Raw genomic sequence first — 22,419 nt, forward strand, 5'->3', positions numbered from 1 at the left:
AGAAGAGTAAGAAAGGGCTTTTGGTATGAAGGATGAACTTGAACTGATCCAGCAAACAGGCAGGACCTTTTGTCCAAAGTGTTTGCAGAAGCATTGGAAGGACTTTGGGCCCCACAAGACTGATGGGTGACTTGATATGTTAAAATGTGTTTTTTAAAGCTGTTTGTTGTTTTTTATTACGTTTTCTCTGTAAGGCTTTTACCTTAAGAATCAATGTGCTTAGCTTAGCTGTGTGGTAACTTGTAATTGCTGGCAATATGCTATTCATAGCCCTTGGAGAGAAAGCGAAGCAAAGATGCTGGCCTTTAGGCAGACTGCCTTCCTAGGGATATCACAGTGTAAGACAGAGAGTTGTGCAGCCTTAAAACCTCTGGTTAGGAAAGAGAGACACGGGTCTCCACCCAAGAGAGGTGACGAATGGGAGCCAAAAATGTTGTGTGGGTGGTCTGGAGGGATCACGGAGGAGGAATACAGGTGTAGTTACCATGAAACAATAACACCAGCTGAATTCCTCATGAGAAGCTTGAAGAGACTGGGAACATTTAGTGAGAAGATATGAAAGTTATTGTGTAGTGAATATTTTTTTAATAGAGAATGTTGGGTACTTCTATTGATCCTTTCTCATAATACAGTTAGTAGGGTAGATCCAATGAAACTGAGAGCAACAAACTTAAAACTGAACATTTCTCCACAATGTGTAATTAATTGAATGCATTTACTGCCACAAGCTACCATTGAGATAAAAGTTTATATGACTAATGAGAATACACAATGCTAAATTAGATCTTTTATAGAAGGGAAATAAGTCATCATGCTTCAAAGCATAAACCAAACTCTAACTTAAGGCTGGGGAGAAACTTCCCCTATGGATGGGTTAAGTTTCCATTAGGATTTACCCACTACTGGTTGTCATGATGATAACCACTATTTCCTGTCTATGCTAACAGCTAAGCTATGTTTAACATAATATGTATTAACTCTTCAAGATTGTGGTCAAATATGATCTAATTGTCTAATGAAGACATGCCTCATGGGGATTCTTGCACCTTTCTCTGCAGCATTGAGTACCATTCACTGTCAGACAGGGTTTTAGACTAGATGAACCACCAGATTTGGTATGGTCATTACCAAATCATGGTTGCCTGACAAGCATGCACATTTAGCACAGAAGCCTACATTGTGGCAAGTAAACTATTTAAGATTTGGTTTGAAGCTTCACTGTGCAAATGGTATGTAAGTTGATTAGTATTAATTTAGTAATCCTGTATTCCACTCATTTTCTCTCCTGCAATCCTCCAACACGCTCAAACACTTCTTAGATTCCAGCAGGCCGATAGTGTCTTCCCCTTGGCAATATTTATTTTCAATTTCTGTAAGACTTTGCTTTTGTTCAAACTGAAAGCTGATCATATAACTGTTGATTTGTTAGGAAACTGATTAGTGTTATGACAATATTGTAAAAACTGAATGAAAGAGGATGACTGTTCTGAGAACACTGACATCATCTTCTAAAAGGATCAATGTTTATCAGTCATATTTAGTAGCTGGTTTTAGAAGTATTAAAACCTCCTTGCTAGGCTTTTGAGTTCTGCTACACTCAAAATGCTCTGCAGTACCACATTCTGGCTCCTCATTTATCGTGTGCAATTGATGACATTCAGCTCTTGATTATTCTGTGAGTCTTCATTTTCTTCCTCTGCAAAAAAAAAAACAAAACCAGAAAAAAAAACAGGTGCATCTGACAGCAGGCGCTGCATAGTTGAATGATCAAAGATGATAGTTGCTGCTGCTGATAAGCAAAAATAGGGAGGATTACAGAATGCTGAAAACATAGTCGTGTATAATTTTAAATTAATACAAATATATGCAAAGCACAGATTACAATGACTTTTTGAAAACTGAATTAACTTGTAAGTCTGACACAGTCTAATTTGGAAATTCTTGTTATTTATGCACATAAAGCTAATGTTTGTAACAGACTGTGTGAGATTTGAATCAGCAATTTATGTTTTTTTTTTTTCTTATTTGGATTCTTTCTCCTGGTTCATTTAGTTTGAAAGTGTGACCTGCAATAAATCATTATCAACAAATAGATCTATATCCATATGCTCCTTTTAAAGTAATACTGCGATGAAAAAATTGCACAATTTTTCTGGCATATGCAATTACTCCGGATAATTAGGTGTAGACATTAAATTCAGCATGAAACTCAAAGCTCCCTTGTTAAAAGGTTAACACTCTAAATGAAGTGTTCTGAATACACTTAACAATGCATTTAATTCAGACTTAATAGATTAATACATGCTAAGAAAATGTTAGCTTATTTTTAAGAACATAGTAAACCTTAATTGTGAGGTATAAAAGGCACATGTAGGCTGGGATAAGAACAAGTGGAAAGAATGGGTTTCAGGGACTTGAGTTTACTGTCCCTACAGACTCCTGTCAGAAAAGGCCCAGAGAAGGTGAGTGACAGGAATTCTTTGAGATAGTAGGTGTGGGACATTTTTTACCAGTTCAATACGCCTTCCCTGATGGTGACATAAGCTGTCAGAGCTCCTATTCAGTTTGTGAAGCTAAGTGTAGTGTCAATAGCTGATAGATAGACATCTGTAATCTAATCATAAATGAGACCCTTCACTTAGCTTGTAGAATAGACCAAGCTGCATGTTACCCCTGTCCTCTTCAGATGAGTACTTGATTAAGCATGGCATTAAATGTAGATTCTAATACAATAGGCATTGCAGGACCTTGGTGGAATGATGATAATCAATGGGACATGGTAATACCAGGGTACAAAATATATAGGAGTGACACAGTAGGCTGTCCTGGTGGGGGAGTGGCACTGTGTATCAAAGAAAGCATACAGTCAAAGATAGTAAAAATCTTAAATGAATCAAACTCTATCATGAATCTCTAGGGATAGGAATTCCATGTTTGAATAAGAGTACAGTAATAGGAATATATTACCACACACCTGACCAGGATGGTTTTGGTGGTGACTTGAAATGATCTGGGAGATTAGAGAGGCTATAAGAATAAAAAACTCAATAATGAAGGACTTCAAATATCCTCATATTGACTGTCACTTCAGGATGGGATGCTGAGAACTTTTCTACACACCATTAATGACTGCTTCTTGGAGCAGGTAGTCCTGGAACCTGCAAGGGGAGAGGCAACTAGTGATTTAATCCTAAATGGCACACAAGGTCTGGTCTAAGAGGAGAATATAACTAAATGCCTCAGTAATAGTGACCATAATATAACTAAAATTAACATCCCCGTGGAAGGGAAAATACCAAAGAAGACCCCCATGGTAGCATTTAACTTCAGAAAGGGGAACTACACAAAAATGAGGAAGCTAGTTAAATGGAAATTAAAAGGTTCAGTCACAAAACTGAAATGGAAACTTTTTAAAAATAAACATATACCTGTAATGGGATATACAAACCGCACACTGGGACAGAAGGGGTTAAAGGGCTATAATGAGTCCAGCTAGCTCCATCCCTCCAAACCTGCAGAGCATGCTCTGACTGGAGACAGGGTTTAAAAGGGAACAACTCAGTTCAGAAGGAGGTGGCTGGGGAGGAATGCAGACCTACCCTGAAGTCTCTTGCCAAAGGGGACTGGAGAAGCCTCCCTGAAGGAATAGTACTGTGTGTGTGGGCTGGCAGTTTGGTTTCCTTTTCTCCTTATCTGGGACCAGAAGGTGAGTGAGGAAAGCTGGTGGTAGGAAGTGACCCAGGGAAGGTAGCTCAGTGGCCCCCTCCCAGAGGACAAACACTGGTGACCCTCTTAGGGCCCTGGGTCAGAGCCTGTGGGTGGACTGAGTGGATGCTAACTTCTGGGCCCCTTAGCCTACTAAAGACCGTATTACAATACCATAAATAAAAAAACCTAGTAAGAGGACCGAAAAAGTGTGACCATAGCTACACAACTGAGTAAAAGAAGTGTTTAGAGGCAGAAAGGCATCCTTTAAAAATAGGAAGTAAAATTCTACAGAGAAAAGTTAAGTGTAATTAGGCAGACCAAAAAAGAATTTGAAGAGCACCCAGCAAAAGACACACAAATGAACAACAAAAACTTAAGTACATCAGAAGCATGAAGTCTGTCCAACAATCAGTGGGGCCACTAGACGATCAAGGTGCTAAAAGAGCAATCAAGGAATATAAGGTCATTGTGGAGAAACTAAATGAATTACTTGCATTGGTCTTCACTGCAGAAGATGTGAAGAAGATTCCCACCCCTGAGATTAGGTGAAAAATCAGAGGAACTGTCCCAGATTGAGATGTCAATAGAGGAGGTTTTAGAGCAGATCAATAAATTAAATAGCAGTAAGTCACCCAGGACCAGATAGTATTCACCCAAGAGTTCTGAATGAACTCAAATATGAAATTGCAGAACTGCTAAATGTGGTAAGCAACCTATCACTTAAATCAGTTTCTGTACCAGATGACTGGAGGCTAGCTAATGTGACACCAATTTTTAAAGACAGTTACAGAGGCAATCATGGCACTTACAGGTGGGTAAGACTAACTTCAGTACCAGACAAATTTATTGAAACTATACTAAAGAATAGAATTATCAGACACATAGATGAATATGATATATTGGGGAAGAGTCAACACGACTTTTCTCAAGGGAAAACATACCTCACCAATCCATTAGAATTTTTTGTAGAGGTCAACAAACTTGGACAAGGGTGATCCAATGGATATAGTGTACTTGGACTTTCAGAAAGCCTTTGACAAGGTACATCACCAAAGGTTCTTAAGCAAAGTAAGCAGTCATCGGATAAGAGGGAAGGGCCTCTCATGGGTCACTAACTGGTTAAAAGACGGAAGACAAAGGGTAGAAAGAAATGGCCAGTTTTCAGAATGGAGAGAGGTAAATTGTGATGTCCCCAAGGAATGTGTACTGGAATCAGTGCTGTTCTACATATTCATAAATTGTCTGGAGAAAGGGGTAAACAGTAAGGTGGTAAAATGTGCAGATGATACAAATTACTCAAGGTAGTTAAGTCCAAAGATGACTGTGAAGAGTTACAAAGGGATCTCACAAAACAGGGTGACTGGGCAAGAAAATGGCAGATGAAATTCACTGTTGATAAATTAAAAGTAATGCACACTGGAAAACATAATCCCAGATAGTCACACAAAATGACGGGTTCTAAATTAACTGTTAGCACTCAAGAAAGGGATCTTGGAGTCATTGTGGATAGTTCTCTGAAAACATCTGCTCAATGTGCAGGAGCAGCCAAAAAAACCTAACAGAATGTTAGGAAATGGTGGGAAAGGGATAGAAGCTGGTAGTGGAAGATGGGGAGTGGATCGTGCAATAATTCTGCTGTTCTGTTCTTCCCTCTGAAGCATCTCATATTGACCGCTGTTGAAAGACAGGATACTGGGCTAAATGGACCATTGGTCTCACTCATAGCCATTCTTGTGAGCTGGGGAAGGTTATGGAGCTGTACTTTCTGATGCAATATATAAAAAGTACCCATGTCCCAAAATGTTTCCTGTGTGTCTATCTAGCTTTGAGTCTCATCATGAGTAGAGACTGGTGGTGTACAGGCTCTTTTGCTGCATGTCAGATTCCTCAGATGAGTTGACTGGATAAGAATTCAGTCACGTACTGGGGATGTCCAAGTCTGTTACCATAGCTGACTTCAGGGTCCTTCATACAAGCATCTACAATGTCTTGCAATGTTGGTCGGTGGTGGACAATTTAGTAGGTTTGGATTGCCATTACCGGGAAACAGATTAATATTTCCAGCTGTGACACAGCTTTAAACTTTTTGTGGATAAGATCCTTTGGATTCTCCTGAGACTCCTGGCATCACTAGGGACAGAATGACTTGAGGAGAGGAAAATCTGCATGTTGACTTTTTAACCAGCTACACTCACCAAGTTTGAGGTGCTGGTGAAGATTTGGGCATTTACCTGTAAGATAGACCCAGGCCACCCAAATCTTGTAAAATACAGCAACTGTGATGGTTCACTTCTGCAAGTAGATGGAGTGGGGTTTTTAGGATGACATTAATGTATTCATGGCCCTAGGTCTGTGCTCCAGGGAGCATCTTTTGATTTAGGGCAATCTTATCTGCTATCTTGTTTCTAACCTTTCCTTTCTGGGCTTCTGATAAGGTGGGATGAATTACCAAGTCTTGTCATGGATCAAGAACCACCTAAGAGTATGACTAAATAGTAACTTCTGTCATAGCAAATGGTTAACAATGCTGGGCCTCAAGATTCTACATTAGTTCTAGTGTTTAATCAATTTGGAAAGAGGGGTGAGCAGTGAAGTAGCAAAGTCTGCAGATGAGTTATGTAGGTCATAATCGAGTTCAGAGAAAATGCTGAGAAATTTCAGAGGAATTTAACTGAACTAAGTGAATGAAGTTCAGTATTGTAAAGGCAAAGTAGAGCATAGTGGAGGCAAAAAGAAATTGAAATGTATATACACCTTACAGGATTCTTAATTAACTATAAGGTGTCACTGTGGAAAACTCAGAGAAGACTTAATATGCAGCTGCAGTAAAAAAAAAATCTGATCTCATAGCAATGGAAAAAGGCCAATCGCTTTGGATCAACTGACAGTCTGTGATACAGTTGACCAAGTTTCTGTTGACTTGACTGAGACCCTGGCAGGGGTACATAGAATTGCTCTTGAATAGTTCCCTTCTTTCTTCTCTAATCCTAAATGGAGTCCCTGGGAACTAAATGAGTGTTGGGGAAAGTTGAGCTGGGTTCTAGTCTCTCTTTCCTAGTGGGAACATGGTGATAGGAGTGGGGAGGAGGGTTATATAAGCAAGTAGCCATGCTCTACAACTCAAAGTATGTGGGCCTCTTCTGTTGACCCATATTATTGAGATGAGTTAGAACCCTGCCTAAAGCTGCCAAGTTCTGCTGACTTGCCATGGCAGGTGTGGTTTGTGAAATTCACCAGGATATAGAAGTGGGGGGGGGGGTGACCCTCTGCTCAGAGGGAACTGGTAGAGATGGCAAGGTTCTGAAGGAGCTGTAGGAGAGAAAAAGTTTAGAGAAATCAGCTTAGTTTTGGCTGACACTAGATATGTTTGAGTTACTAATAAAAGTCAAACCTTTAGAAGTGGGGAACTTGACTTAAAACAGCACGAGTAGACTTTGGGTGGGTCAGGTTGTGAACATCAGTGGTTCACATGGGGATAGTGAGATATTCTGGACAGCGGAGCCATGGATATAATGTTGTCAGACAGTTCTAATGAATATTTTCATCAGACCTTAGTCACAGTCCAATATAGAGATCTTTGTCATACCAAGCTGGCCGGGGCTTGATCCAAATAGACAGATGTCATACAGGTTTGCTGGAGGGAAGCCTTCTTTTTCCTATGTGTTTTGTCTTTGGAGCAGGGATTGTTTTATGACATACCTTTGTTTATACAATGCCTAGAACAATGGGGCCCTCATCTCAGCTCTTCTAGGAGTTTTTTTTTTTTTTTTTTTTTTTTACTGTTGTCCCTTCTTCAATTTAGTAGCAGACTCTTTGGGAAGGGGGGAAGAAGGAAACGGGTCTTACAGGAAGGCTTTAGTGACGCATCTTTTTAGTATAACTTTTTTTTGCTTACTTTCTACACACCAGTACTTGAACAGAGGCGAGCACAAAGAGAATGCAGGCAATCCCCTCTCTCGGGAATCTCTGTTCCTACACCCAGTATAAAGGGAGCAATTCTGCTCCAGTAATTGGCTAGTTTAAAATCAAAGGAAGAGAGCAAACTTTCAAGCTGTTTGCAACAGCTCCTCCGAAATAACCTGACTGTCAAAACTAACAATACATACCTTCTAATTGTACATTGCTTGTGTTCTAAGAGTTTATAAAACCGTTCTTTCAGCACCATCTGGTGATTTCTACAGAACATAATTAATAAGTACCCTATTCAAATGGAACTCTGTTTTTTTTAGGAGGGCAAGAATGTAACTATCCTACCAGAATCTTGCTAGGACCCTGTATCTTGTCAACTCCCATGCTCTCGTGAAAAGTGCTGTGGCAACTTTGTCTCAAAGTGCTCTGGAGCTTGGTTTGAGGTTGCATCTGAAACCTGTCTCCTCTCCCAGCTGTGCTCTACTGTATCATCATGCTGGGCCAGTCATTCCATTTGGATTTGTAGAGAAGTCTCAAGAAGTGATCACGCTTACTATTTTCTACAGAACACTGAGCTTTTTTTCTCAGATGGCTCTTAATCAAGTATTGACTTTGCTAAGACTTTTATATCTTGTGAGATCTAATGAAGCTGAAGACCAAAATGGTGTATGACCTTTTAAACAATTACTACTTCCATAATTATTGGGCAGGGAGAAGGGGGAAAATGTTACCTTTTTCTTTCTCCACCACCAGAGGATGGACTTAAATTAAAGCCTTGAGAGAAACACTAGATGGGCCAAGTCCTGTGGTCCTATCTCAGGAAAACTAATGAAAAGCCTTTGGGAGCTTGCCTGAGTATGAACCTCTGCATCTGGCCTCTTTGTAAACAAATAGTGAAACAACTGAAAATGACAAATCCTGGGATCATGTTGGCTATAGCTTTTAATTAGTGAATTGTTAAATGCTGGGATTTGATGTGGTAAGTAGGTAAAGTTAATTAAAATCAGAAAGTAAATTCACTTTCAATTTAACAATGTAATTAGATAAATACCAATTACTAACTTAATAATCTTTAATAAAAATACAGCTAATCAATCACAGAAAGGATAGATATTTTTGGAGAACATTAAGCTCAAAGCTTAAAAATGAGCTAAACAAACCTTCCTTGTCACTTTTTAACTATGTTTTAAAATCTGTGTTATCCCTGATCTATTCCAAATGCTTGCCAGCAATTAACACTGGCCCATTACTTTCTTCTTGCTATGCACCATTGGTTTATATGCTATTTGAAATGTAAAGCCAAATTAAGCACTGTTGACGCTCCGCACAGAAGAGGAAATGTCTTATGAATAATGGATAAAGGAAATTATCATTCACCCTAGATTTCTAGATTCATATTTTCATCATATAGCTTAAATGCATCTTTGATAAAGATATAGATTTTAAAAAAACTTACAAGAAATATGTGAACTGAGTTTCTGTTACAAGTATTAGTAGCAAACAGACACAGCACTTTAGAAATATAGCACTTGATGAGTCTAATATGTGGTGGGAAAAGAAGACGACCCAACTAGAGCAAAACTACTACTGTACAAGTTTTATAGTAGCAGTGGGAAAGGGACACCAGTGTCTGGCTTAATTATTGAAGAGACCTGTATTTTAAAATGAATTTCTCAGAAGGAGCAGATTCACTTCATATTTTAAACCAAAATTTTACTACCTTGCATTGTGTGAAAGATGTAATAATTTATCTGTGATGCATTTGTTTTCTGTTGAAACTTCAGTGCAGTTTTTAAACAAACCCATAAAAGAAAACTACTGTGTCTTTATAATGACTTCTTTTTTTCACAAATTTCTCTCTAGTCTCTGCAGTTCCATTCCTGTTATTTGATGAAAGATCATTTGTCATCTGAGACAAACTTTGTATAACATTGTTACATTCTCTAGGGCACAATCCAAACCAGTGAAGAGTTGTCACCTCTTACCCTGTAACCTTTAAGTGCCTTAAATCTTTGCTAATGTTGCTCTCTGCCTGAATCAGCAACAAACGTACTATTTCTATATATTGGGCAGACTCCACTTTTGGATCCTGAAGCCTGCCTGAAATACCACAGACTTCCACTGGTCTCCACCAGCCTTGGTTAACAACTGGTAAGGTGACTCCACACTCTCCCCAATCCCAGCTTTCCCAAAATGCATGTACAACCCTGTCCTGGAACAATCAGGGGAATGTTAAATTTGTTGCTCCTTTTAAAGAGTCAATATCCAACCGTTTGTTAGTTTAACTGGAGTTACCAAACCGTGTAGTTCAAGCACGCACTGAATTGGTTGAGAGTAAAAATAAAGCATGTTTGTTTAATTCTAAAGAGAAATGTTGAGAGAGTACAAGTGTAAGGATTAAAGTCAGAAATGGTTACAAGAGAAATAAAGATAAAATATTTTCTAGTAACTGAAACATAATGAGCTAGACCTGGTTCAAGGTAAAATTTCCACCACACATTTCTATCAAGATGCCTGACCGAACTCTTGGGTCAGGATCTATTCTCCAAAGTCAAAGGGCTGGTACCTTTGTTCTCCTAGGTGAAAGATAGATTAGTTCTGGTTTCTTGGCCTCTCTTTTACAGGGCAACAAATCTTTTAAATTGATTCTTCTGAAGGATACCTCCTGAGAAAAGTCTATTTCCAGCTGTGAGGTAGGCAACATGGAGTCTGTCTTAAGGGAAGTGTCCTGATGCTGCTTCTCCTGCTGGGGTTGTCTGCTAAAATGAAAATTATTTAGTTTCTGACCCCTTTGTAACAAGTGAATGAACGATAGACATGATTTGTCAATCTCCTTCCCCACCATGATAGCATGAGGTTTGCCTCCAACCCTTGTTGGCTTGTAAATATATTCACATTGTCTTTCAAAACGCTTTGTAAGTAACTCCCAGGTAGGGAAATGACCTTCCTTTGTCTAAGGAGGGTAATTACTGGTTGGCAGGAAAACACACTATAAGAATTATAATTTCAGTTTATGTCCATAACTTTGCATCAGTTGCTTGCACCTACATTACACAGTGATATTAATAACCAGTGAGTTGTGAGCTTTTCATTGATACCTGGTATGGCACTTACATAAAGTTCATGACATTAAAGAATTAGGGTACACTAGAACTGGTGAAGCCTGCTGAAATTCATGACCAGATAGCAAGATGCCCCTTGCCCTTGGGCTGTTGTTAATGTCACAGACATGCAACTCATGTTATGTCTTATTAAGACTAAAATGCCATAAAAATGTTGTGCAAGTTCATTTCTAACATCACAGATTATTCAAACTCATGTACTTAAAGGTTACATATGCCATAATAGGAAATCATAGGAACGAAACAAATAGGGCCAGAATGAGATAATGAAATGAGATAATTAATGAAACCAAATTTCCTGGTGATATAAGTGGGTGCATTGCTACTGCTTCATTCTTATCACCTGCAACTTGCCTCATTGCAAGTTTCAGTGGAGACACATGAGGTAAACCTGACCAAAGGAGTCTGATTATATGAAATAAGAAAGAAACCTAAATTCCATCACTATCTTATTTGGCAATGATCATCTCATTATGCCAGAGCACTGTTATTCCAAAACTTAGATAGTAGGTACCTCAAAATTTGAGCAGATCACTTACAAATCAAACCCAGCAAAACTTGTCTCATTCCCTTTTTACTGAATCAAACACGTTTTTCCTCATAATGCAGATTCACAAACATGTGCTCCTTCTGAAAGGGCCAGGCAAAACGACAGGCCTGTTTCCTCCTGAATGCAAGGACTGGTCCCTCCCTAGGGTCCTGTGGACACAAATCATTCCAAGAGGCCTAGGCAGGGAGGAGGCAGGCCATGTCACCCTACTTGCTTACTCCGTAAAAAGAAGCTTAAGCCAAACTACATTCTCCTGAAAGGCAGTGCAAGGTATTAAATCACATTCTCTAACGTAGGAATTCCTTTCAGGAGTAGTGTGGCTCCTCATCTGTCCTAAAGCAGGCCTTTGCCTTTAAGGCACAATCTAGCTCATGGCTCATAAATGAAAGCAAGAAAACCTCTACTTATTTTAGAGTCATCAATTTATTTTTATTTATTTATTTATTTTGTATTTAAAAGAAGGTCCTTAAAGATCAGAAAGCAACACTCCACAGGAGGCAAATTGTATGCATATGAGTGGCAAATCCTTTTCTTTTTCTGTTTTTGTCCTCACAGAGCAACATGGGTTTTGATGTAGATTTGACAAGTAAATCACTTCGTATCTTTATAGGAATGTTTGAGGAGTCCAGCTTTCACAATTTGTGCTTTTGCCTGAAGCGATAGGGGAAGAAAACATTGTGGCTAACCTGTTTATGCATGTCAAACAGTAACTCGGATTCTATTTTAGTGAGAGCTATTCAGGGTATTTTTCCTTTTGCTAAACAGCTGTGGAAAAACAAGCTAGGCATGAAGTCTTGCTAATTCCTGTCAGTTCTGGCACCAAGAGTCATTACACATTACTTAGAGAATTACGTTCACTTTAATAGGAGGAACAAGAATAAGTAATAGCACTCAGTTGCATATCTGTGGAGTGTTTTGGATAGTACAACCAACAGCCTAGAATCGTCAACTAACAGAAGTTATATTGGAGTGATTTGAAGGCCTACAAAATTAAGTGTCTTATTTTTATGTAAATGTAGAATATTATTACAATGAGTGCTACAGGTTAATGTTTCACAGTGTAACACTGAGGCTGAGAGTTCAGGGGGATTCCAAGGTTTGGAGATCTTCACTAGCTGTAGAAATGTCTGCAGTTCATTAGACAGTATTCAAAGTGTTGTAAAGGATGTAAAGAATGTATTAAATGTACTTCCTCTGGCCCCTTTCATTTACCACAGAATTCACTTTTGCTGTTCTCCTGAATCTATTTTTTCAATCCATGCGTCTTGCTGAGAGCATAGGTTAAACTTGCCATGGAGTACATTTAGGGGACCTTGAATCCTCAACTCCTAGTTTTCAGGAATTCAGCCAACCACCAACTATCAGCGGTGAAAAAGAAACTTCTGCTGGGGGGTAAATCATTCCATAATTGTCTGCTAGGAGGTTTCACCTTCCTCCGGAGCATCTGTCAATGGCCACTATTGGAAACGGGATATAGGACAGATGGGCCATGTGTCTGATCCAGTATGGCAATTCCTGTGTTTAATTAAAAAAAAAAAAACTTCAGCACATATACAATCAAATATTGTGTTTTATAATATCTCCATTACAATATCCATAGTGTGTCTGAATAAATTCCATAGTCAGGCTTTGCAATCAAATTGATGTGGATTACCATTTGAAATTAAAATGACAGATGTGAAATGTTTTGTTTTTATTTTTATTATGAGTAAATCACTCTTTGTGAGATGATCACCAGGAAACCTCTCTGTCCATATCTTTTTACTGCTCTTTGAATCCCCCTTTTCTGAGCCCGAAAAACAAGTACCAGCTGGTTTGATCTCACTATCGTGCAGGTTTGGAATGACAAGCAATAGCTGCAGAACTTTTGGATGCACAAGGCCACCTTCCTGGATCTGTGTGCCAAACTTATCACAGCCCGCCAGCTCAGGGACACCAAAATAAGAGACTTACTGATAGTTGAGAAGCAAGTGGCAGTTACATTGTGGAAACTTGCAATGTCAGATTGTTACTGGTCAGCTGGGAATCAATTTAGAGTCAGGAAATCCACCGTAGGGGCAGTTGTCATGTAAGTGTGCAGGGCCATTAATTGCCAGTGTGAAGGATATGGTGGATGGTTTTTTAGCAGTGGGCTTCCCAAATTGAAGTTGGGAAATAAAAAGCATGCATATACCTATTTTAGCATTAGATCACCTTGCCACACAGTGCATCAACAGAAAGGGCTACTTTTCTATGGTTATGCAAGCAATGGTGAATCACTGGGGATATTTTACCAACAGCAATGTGGGCTGGTCAGGGATTGTACATGGTGTGTGCATCTTCAAGAACCCAGCACTGTTCAGAAAGCTGCAAACTGAGATTTTCTTTCCTGACCTGCGGATTACCACTGGAAATGTTGAAATGCCAATAGTGGTCCTGGGAGACCCAGCCTATCTCTTGCTCCCATGGCCATGAAGCCATACACCAGCCACCTCAACAACACAAAGGCACACTTCAGCTACAGGCTTACCAAGTTCAAAATAACAGCTGAATGAGTTTTTGGTCATTTGAAGGGTTGCTCGTGTTGTTTACTTATGTGATTGGACCTCAGTGGGAAAAAATATCCCAACGTTTTTAGCTACCTGCTGTATCCTGCATAATATCTGGAAGGAAAGGGGAGAAAGTTTCTGCCTGGCTGAAGGGCAGACTTGGAGCAGCTGTCTGCTGAATTTGAACAGCTGATTAAAAAATGCTATTGGAAGAGCTCAACTCAGAGCTATATTGATCAGGAAGGCTTTGAAAGAACATTTTAATAGTGAGTTAGAGTAGTGTGTGTTGCTGTAGTGTGCTGTAGCTGGCTTTTCTCTTTTGCATGAATGAATCTTATAGTGATTTGCTTTGTATATAGGAATGTAACATTGGCAATACACCTGTTAATATTGTCTGTGAATGATGTTATGTGTTCTGTGACAAAATGAAGTAACAAGAAATCGGTGTGTGTCAGACTCTCTCATCACCAGCCAGCATATGTTGTGAACTAATAAAGATGAATCTTGATCCAAAAATAGAATTGTACAGAATAGCATGAACCAGGAAATAAAAAAATAATTTAAAAAAATTAAAATTTTAAACTTAATAAACTAAGGGAACAGAACTTCAGGTTGTGGCTTTCACAAGTCCAGTGTAAGTGCAGCTGTGATTGTTTTTATTGTCCCCAGGGTGGAGTGGTATGGGTAGAGCAGCAGCCCCCAATGCCACATGGAACGTTAAGGAGGGGCATAGGGAGGTCCCAATATTGAGTTCTCTATGGGCTGCAGAGGGAGGTGAGCATGGGATTGTTGAACCTGCAGGTCTACCAGAGTCCTCAGCATCTCATTTTGCTGCCTGAGAAGCCCCGTTGTGTCCTGGTGCACCTCCCACTTCTTTTCCTGCTTGGACTCCAAGGCTTTTCTCCTCTCCACTCTCTCCTTCTCCATTCTGTGTGCAAGGGTGATCCTCCAGGCCCTGATCTCATTCTTTGATGCAGCACTGGCTTGCAGGATCTCCTGGAACATTTCATCCCAAGTCCTTTTCTTTCTCCTTCTTCTCTGGCTCATGAATTTCACAGGTGTGGAGGAAGAGACCCTGAAGCCTGCAAAGGCAGCAGCTGCAGATACAACACACAGAGGTACCACTGTCAGTGTATTCACATCAGAAATGAAAACTTAGGATACTGACTTCCCTCCCTTTTATCCCTAAAAATTGTAAGCACTACATTCTCACTTCTGCTTGGGATTGATAGAGCATAGCACCAGTCACAGCACCAGCCATACTGAGTATGGCCCTTGATGGGTGGAGGGATGGTTGGTGAAATGAGGAAGGAATAGCTCACAGGCATGAGTATATTCATATAGGGCAATGGAACTGAATCCTGGCATCGTTTTCTACAGGGGGTGGTGATTTTAGCTGATGTCTCACTCCAGAGGGTGAGAGAGGCAGAGAGAGCACAGCTGCTGCTGGCATCCTGATGCCATGCAGGTTCGTATGCTGCTCCCTTGCCTTCTGGTGCACCTGCCACAGCTCCTGGGCTTTCACGCAGCTCTGCTGCTGGTCCCTGTTGTAGCCCTTCTCCTGAGTCCACCGACTGATCTGCTCATAGATGTCCACATTTCTACATCTGGACTGAAGCTGAGCCTGCACAACCTCTTCTCACCACAGGCCCAGGAGATTCAGTATCTCCTCACATCTGCAGTGTGCAGCTGGCATGGTTGGCTGGGCAGTTACACTCAACAATGGAGAGCTGCTAGATGTGCTCACCAAGCTGGCCAGTCAGGAAAAGGAATTTCAAAAATTCATAGGGCTTTAAGTGGGGTGGTGGGGGAGGAGGAACTATGGAGCGGCTTCCTGCCTACCTGACCCTGGGCAGCAGAGTTCACAACGGTGCCCAGAGCAGTGAGTGTGGGACATTGGGGGAAAGCTCCTGGAGGCTTGTAACAGTCAATGTAAGTAATGGAATATCTACACTGACACTGTGTCGACTTAACTACATTGACACTGACTCTCTGGTGCTTGGGGAGGTGATATTAAGTCGGTTTAGTACTTACATCCAGTGGAGTGAAATTTAAGTGTAGATGCATCCACAGCTTGTTCGACTTAAGCTGCTTTGAGTTGACTAACGGTAGTGTAGACCAGGCCTTGGTGATTGAGTATTCAATGTGCTCGGGTGTGATGTTGTTTTTCTTAGAGGGAGTTCCATATTGTGTGTGTGTTCTCCTGTCCTGGAAAAATAGTGCCTAGTCTCTATACTTGCTGATTTCTTCCTTCCAGTTAAAAGAACAGAGGTAGAACTGGGTCCCTGATGTGCTGGCTGCCCGATGTGCTGGCTGCCCTTCATCTGTTTCTAGAGGTGGGGAGCAGAGACCTAGGAGCCTGATAACTGCCATGGCTGGTATTCTCTAATATTCCCTTTTTCTGCATCTGGTTAACTGCAAAAAGTTACATGCAAAACTATCACACACAAATCTTACCTGTGGGCTCAAAATGAGATTCAACCATGGAAAAAACCTGGGTTTCTTCAGTGAAGCCTGTACTGTTTTGAAATATAGAGCCTGCAACCCTCTGGACTTCATACAAACCAAACCTGGAAGCTTTCCGTAGTGATTTAGTTATATTTACTTTTTAAAATGTATCATTTTTTATCCTGTCTTCAGTCAAAAAATATTACAGCTACATAAACCTTTGCCACCAAAGCTAACAACAACTAAGTTCCTTTACTACTGTTAAGGTCATTTAGTTACAAATGAAGCCTTATCCTACCAGTGGCGGAGCTAGAGTCAGAGAAGTGAGTGTTCTCTAAAGGTTTAGATTTCAACACAACAATGTCAGTGGTAAAGCTTACATGGATTCTTTAGTGGCCGACTACTATAGTCATCTGCTCTAGCCAATGGACAATGCTGAGTCACACATGGGTCTCGGGAGGCACCAGCATACTATTTCATTTCATCAGAGGTTAAAATGGGATGGGTATAGGGAGAGAAAAGTAGGGATATACTTGAGATGAGCCCATAAACCAAACTACTTGCAATGTTACTTGGATTAGATAACGTAGATCTTCATAATGAGATCATTACTCCAATTTCCTGTGCATCCTTGATCAGCAATGAAATAGCTAACAGTTAATATTTAAAGTTACCTTCATTGGACTTCAGAGTTAGTATCTCATTAAGGTGAATAGAAACTCTTCACAGCTCACAAACTCCATGAAACTAGTGCAACTCTTAACCTTCAATATGGCATCTAAACTGCTCTCATAAATATGCACACAACTGTTCTGCATATACCCAACACACTTGTAGGCAATTTCAGACAAGAACTGACTTGCATTCATAAAACTGTGCAACCTGCGTATCCAGTAGGTGCGTACAGATATTTTGCAGATGCATTTTAGGCACCCATATTTTACTATTATTCAGAAATCTACTTGTGATTTAAATGTGCTAGCAAGATTCTTCTGACTTAAAAAAAATTATCAGGAAATATGATCCTTTAAGAACCATACAATTAAATCTTCAGGGTGCGTGGGCACTTTGCACAATAATACCAGGTAATCTGTCATTAAATTCATATATTATCTATTTCACTCAGAAAGGAACCCAACTGTATTTACATCTAGAGCCTTATGTAAATAGCCAAATATTTATTTTCTTTCCTGTGCAAAAGAGGAGAGAAGATTTAGAATGTCCTAACATTTCCTAGGCAGCCTTATTTAATAGGTGTGCATCTCTCGTCTATATCTAAGCAAATCAAAGACCCACTGAATTGCTCAGGCTCTGCTTTTGTTTATAAATTTGAATCATCCAGTCAAAGAATAGAAGCATTACCATGTGGTTTAAATGCAAAATAGCACAGATGAAATAGCAAATTCCAAATAATGAATATTCAATTGAACACGCATCCCTTATGCTCCCATATGTTCATAAAAAAACCCTTCATTGTATAATTACAAACTTATTTAAAAAAAATACCCTGCTCTTGTCAGATAATCTCTGAATAGACTCAGAGGTCACAAACCGGAGACTTTCAAACTCACTAAATTGGGTGACTGGGCAACAAAATGGCAGATGAAATTCCGTGCTGATAAATGCAAAGTAATGCACATTGGAAAACATTATCCTAACTATACATACAAAGTGATGGCATCTAAATTAGCCATTACCACTCAGGAAAGTGACATTGGAGTCATTGTGGATAGTTCTCTGAAAACATCCACTCAGTGTGCAGCAGCAGTAAAAAAAGCCATCAATGTTATGAACTATTAGGAAAGAGATAGTTAACACAAGAACCAGGGGTCATCCAATGAAATTAACACTCATTTTACAGGTAACATAACTCTAACTTCACATAACTTCACAGGCTATGTGAAACTAACTTCGCATAACACCAGAACAAGGGGTCACCCAATGAAACTAATAGGGAGCAGATTTAAAACAAACAAAAGGAAATCCTTCACACAATTCACAGGTAACCTGTGGAACTCATTGCCAGGGATGTTGTGAATGCCAAAACTATAATGGGGTTTAAAAAAAAAAAGATAAGTTCATGGAGGATGGATCCATCAATAGCTATTAGCCAAGATATTCAGGGATGTAAGTCCAAGCTCTGGGTGTCCCACATCTCTGACTGCCAGAAGCTAGTAGTGGACGATAGGGGATAGAACACTTGCTGATTGCCTGTTCTTTTCGTTCCCTCTGAAGCACCTGGCATTGGCCACTGCTGGCAGCCAGGATACTGGGCTAGAGTGACCCCACTGCTCTTGGCTCAGTATGTGCATTCTTACATTCTTATGTTCAAAGTGAGTGATAGCTAGGAAAATAGAAGATGTTAGAAAACCCCACCACTAGAGAATGATCTTGTAGTTAAAGTACATGACCCTTGGCAGGAAACCTAGTTCTGACTCTTACACAAACCTGTTTTGAGCAACTTGTTTGACCTTGAAGGTCACTTTGAGAGCCCAGCACTTGTAAAATAGAGATAGCGATAATGCGTAACTTTCTCACTTTTATGCCAATTGAAGAACTAATTCATGCCAGTTTATAAAATACATTGACAACTTTTGATGGAAGATAAAATGATTAAACACTGGAAAAAATCAAGATAATCTAAAACGATGGGAAATCACACAAATTAAACAAAAAGTAACAGAAGCACTCGCAGCTGCATAGCCAGAAGTTAAAACAAAGATTGCAAAGTGACAGTGTATACTAATGAGATCAACACCTCCCCATATCATAATCCTTTCTCCACTGCTAGTGAATCCAGCTACTTCACAATATACTGTATCAAAATGAAAATATGAACAAGATTATTATTGCCAATGTTGGATCTAAACCCACAGCGAGAGGGATAGAAGAACAGAGGGCTCTTAAACTTGAATTAAATGGATTGAAAATGTGAGATTATGAGTCGAAACATACAGAAGAAAAGCTAAAAAGCATCAAGGTCAAACTTTCAACATTTATATAATATAACATCCCACCTATATCCAATCCCTTTTAACTGTAATTTCTCTAAATGAATACATTTCAGTCATTCAGCGGGTTAGCCCCCTTCATCAGGCTAGCTGGCTCTGAGAAATGAGCCAGCTGATAATGACAAACTTGCAAGGTAATTGAGGATAGACTTATTGTGTACATAAAACATGGCCAGTCACTTTCCAGTCCATCTTACTTGCTTGTATGCTTTTCCCCCACCTTTCATTTCTGGTTCTGTTGTTTGTTTCGTTTTGTTTGTTTAAACAAGTTTTTTTTGGGGGGAGGACAGGGGTAATGACTCCTGTGTTTTGTACAATACCTAACACATTGTGGGCACTAACAGAAACAAATAGTAAGCTTAGAAGCTATTCATATTTCAGTATATATTTGTTTTGTTTTATATATTCTCTCCTTCCTGGTTTACAGAGTTTTCATTCCAGACTTCCTTCTACGGATGCTGAAGCTAACAATACTTCTTCAAAGGGACCTCAGTACATGCACTGGAAAGACAAAGCACAGGAGCCGAAAACCAGGAATTGAAACCAAAAAAGGAAGAAATGTTTTCCTACAGCCAGTGACCCACAGGTAATTTGTATACAATAGATGACAGACACCTGACTGCCATTAATTTTTGCCTAGTATAGTCTCCGTGAACACATAAGTTCCACATACTATGGTTTTGCATAACAAAGAGCTAGTAATCTATTTTCATTAAAAGTGAAATACGAAAGGCTACTTTGCACTTAAAACATTGCAGCAGCACAGCTGTAGCACTTCAGTGAAGATGCTACCTACTCCAACGGGAGGACTTCTCCCATTGGTGTAATACTCCACCTCCCCGACAGTTGGTACTACACCTCATGTTAACTTAGCACTGTCTACACTGGGGGTAAGGTTGGCTTAACTGTGTTGCTCAGGAGCATGGATGTAGGTATCAGACCTAATTTCCTAGTGTAGAGCAGGTCTTATATAACCTTGATTTGGTATCTTTCTCATGTACCATATACAGACTATAATTTAACATTTGTAATAAGGAAAACTAAAACAAAATAATGACTTTATGACAGGAAATATAAAAACAAGTCTTGTCTTCATATAAAACAAAAGAACTTGCAGCCTTCTCTGTGTAGTCTATATATGTGATTCCATTTCTATGCCACTATTGTCAGTGTACTTCTATCAAATGCTATTATTTAATACACTGATCTCTCTTTTTGTGTTTTATTTTGACTAAATAGACTCTAAAGCAATTAGCTATTCTTGCTACTGTCTGTTGTACACTGTCATAGCTTCCCTTTCATATGATTCTTCTTATCCACTTGCTTTAGATGTTTACAAAACTCCTTGCTTTGGGCAACAGTATGTAAGCTATAATGAGGACTGAAATATTTGATACTGCCATTCCCGCCCTCCCACCCCCTCCTCCCCCCCCCCGCCGCTACATTTAACTTAGACAGTACACATTACAGTTTCATGGGCAAATAGATAGAAAATAGATGTCTCCAATATGGATGGCATAAATTCCTGAGTCATGCACCCACTCCCTACTTCTAGTCCCAGATATTCATTTCTCAATACACTTCTTGATCAACATTCTACATGACTCACTGGTGTCAGAGGAAGCAAAGATTGCAGAACAGTAACAGGGGTGGCCAACCTTTGGCTCTGGAGACACATGCGGCTCTTCAGAAGTTAACATGCGGCTCCTTGTCTAGGCACCGACTCCGGGGCTGGAGCTACAGGCTCCAACTTTCCAATTTGCCAGGGGGTGCTCACTGCTCAAGCCCTGGCTCTGCCACAGGCCCTACCCCCACTCCACCCCTTCCTGCCCCCTCCCCTGAGCCTGCCGTGCCCTTGCTCCTTCCCCCTCACTCCCCCCCCGAGCCTCCTGCATGCCACAAAACAGCTGATTGGGAGATGTGGGGAGGGAGGGGGAGGCGATGATCGGTTGGGCTGTCGGTGGGTGGGAGGTGCTGGGAACGGAGGAGGGAGCTGATGGGGGCTCCTGACCTATTACTGTGGCTCTTTGGCAATGTACATTGGTAAATTCTGGCTCCTTCTCAAGCTGGCCACCCCTGCAGTAGAACATTAGCATTCATATAGGCTCATATACAGCCAAACATTTAAGCATATGAGTTCATTCCTTCCCTTATTTTGTTCAAAAGAGTAGGACTTAAGTTGGATATACTTAAGTGTTCAGAATTAGAGCTTCTGGTACCATTGTTCTACCCGATAACATTCCTCAACTGTAGTTACAGTTAACAAACAAACAAACAAAAACCAACTCCTCCAAAACCAAATTGTTTCTTCAAAACTTACCTGGCCACTGAGTTTTTAATATTTACTATGGCAAAAATTTGAACAATGATTTGGGGGTACATTTAAGTTGTCTCATGTTAGGCATCCCAAATCACTTTTGAAAATGTTGGCCTGTGAGCATATATAAGCATTTATGAAACTGATCTTGTAGTCCTTACTCAAGGAAAACTCCCGTTGAATGCAATTTAGCCTTGGGCAGAGGGTCAGCACATTGTGCGTGCACTGCTTTGTGCTGGCCATCTGCACTGTGATGCTTTTTTACCCATTGACTTTCCCAGGAATTTTGTTTTAGTCAGGACTTCAGGACAGAGTCCTTTTGTATGTAAATAAGAGAGCAGAGCAGAATTTGAAGTATGGGTGAGGGGCTAAAATCAATATACTGTTTATGTTACAACCTGATATACAGGGTATGTCAGCTCTTTTTACAGGCCCAAAGTCCAGAGTTTGGTCAAGAGGCCAGAGACCTAAGGCAAATAGTGAACAATATTAGCTAAGAAGCAGAACAAACAAAAGACAACCTTGCTTATTGCTGAGATAAGCTTGGTCAGCAAGATGCCAGATGGAGAATTACAATTGGTGCCTTTATCTAAAAGTTGCAAACAGACCTAAGGAATGAAAGGGGCCCTGTTTCTTCTGTAGAAGAGGTGCCTTCCTTCACACCAACCTTGAGTTTATGGAAGAGGTTCAAACGTGTCAGTATGAGGTATGACATCCTCCCTCTCACAGGTGTACACGCATCCTCCAAGCCATTACCAGTGCCTGCCTTAGAAACACAAATGAACAACTAAAAAGCAATCTTTATTGCCAAATACTTTTCAATGTT

At 40.1% G+C, this 22,419-nt stretch overlaps 1 long non-coding RNA gene across 1 annotated transcript in view; it reads left to right on the top strand.

Annotated features, from left to right (window-relative positions):
• LOC141981543 (uncharacterized) overlaps positions 1–22,419 on the top strand; it is a 47,620-nt gene that overhangs the window by 25,025 nt on the left and 176 nt on the right. Inside the window, exon 2 of the long non-coding RNA XR_012637819.1 lies at positions 19,704–19,862. This is a non-coding gene — a long non-coding RNA (uncharacterized LOC141981543). The remainder of the gene's footprint in view (positions 1–19,703; positions 19,863–22,419) is intronic.

The sequence above is a fragment of the Natator depressus genome, chromosome 2, assembly GCF_965152275.1.
Source record: "Natator depressus isolate rNatDep1 chromosome 2, rNatDep2.hap1, whole genome shotgun sequence".
Taxonomy (NCBI): Eukaryota; Metazoa; Chordata; order Testudines; family Cheloniidae; genus Natator; species Natator depressus.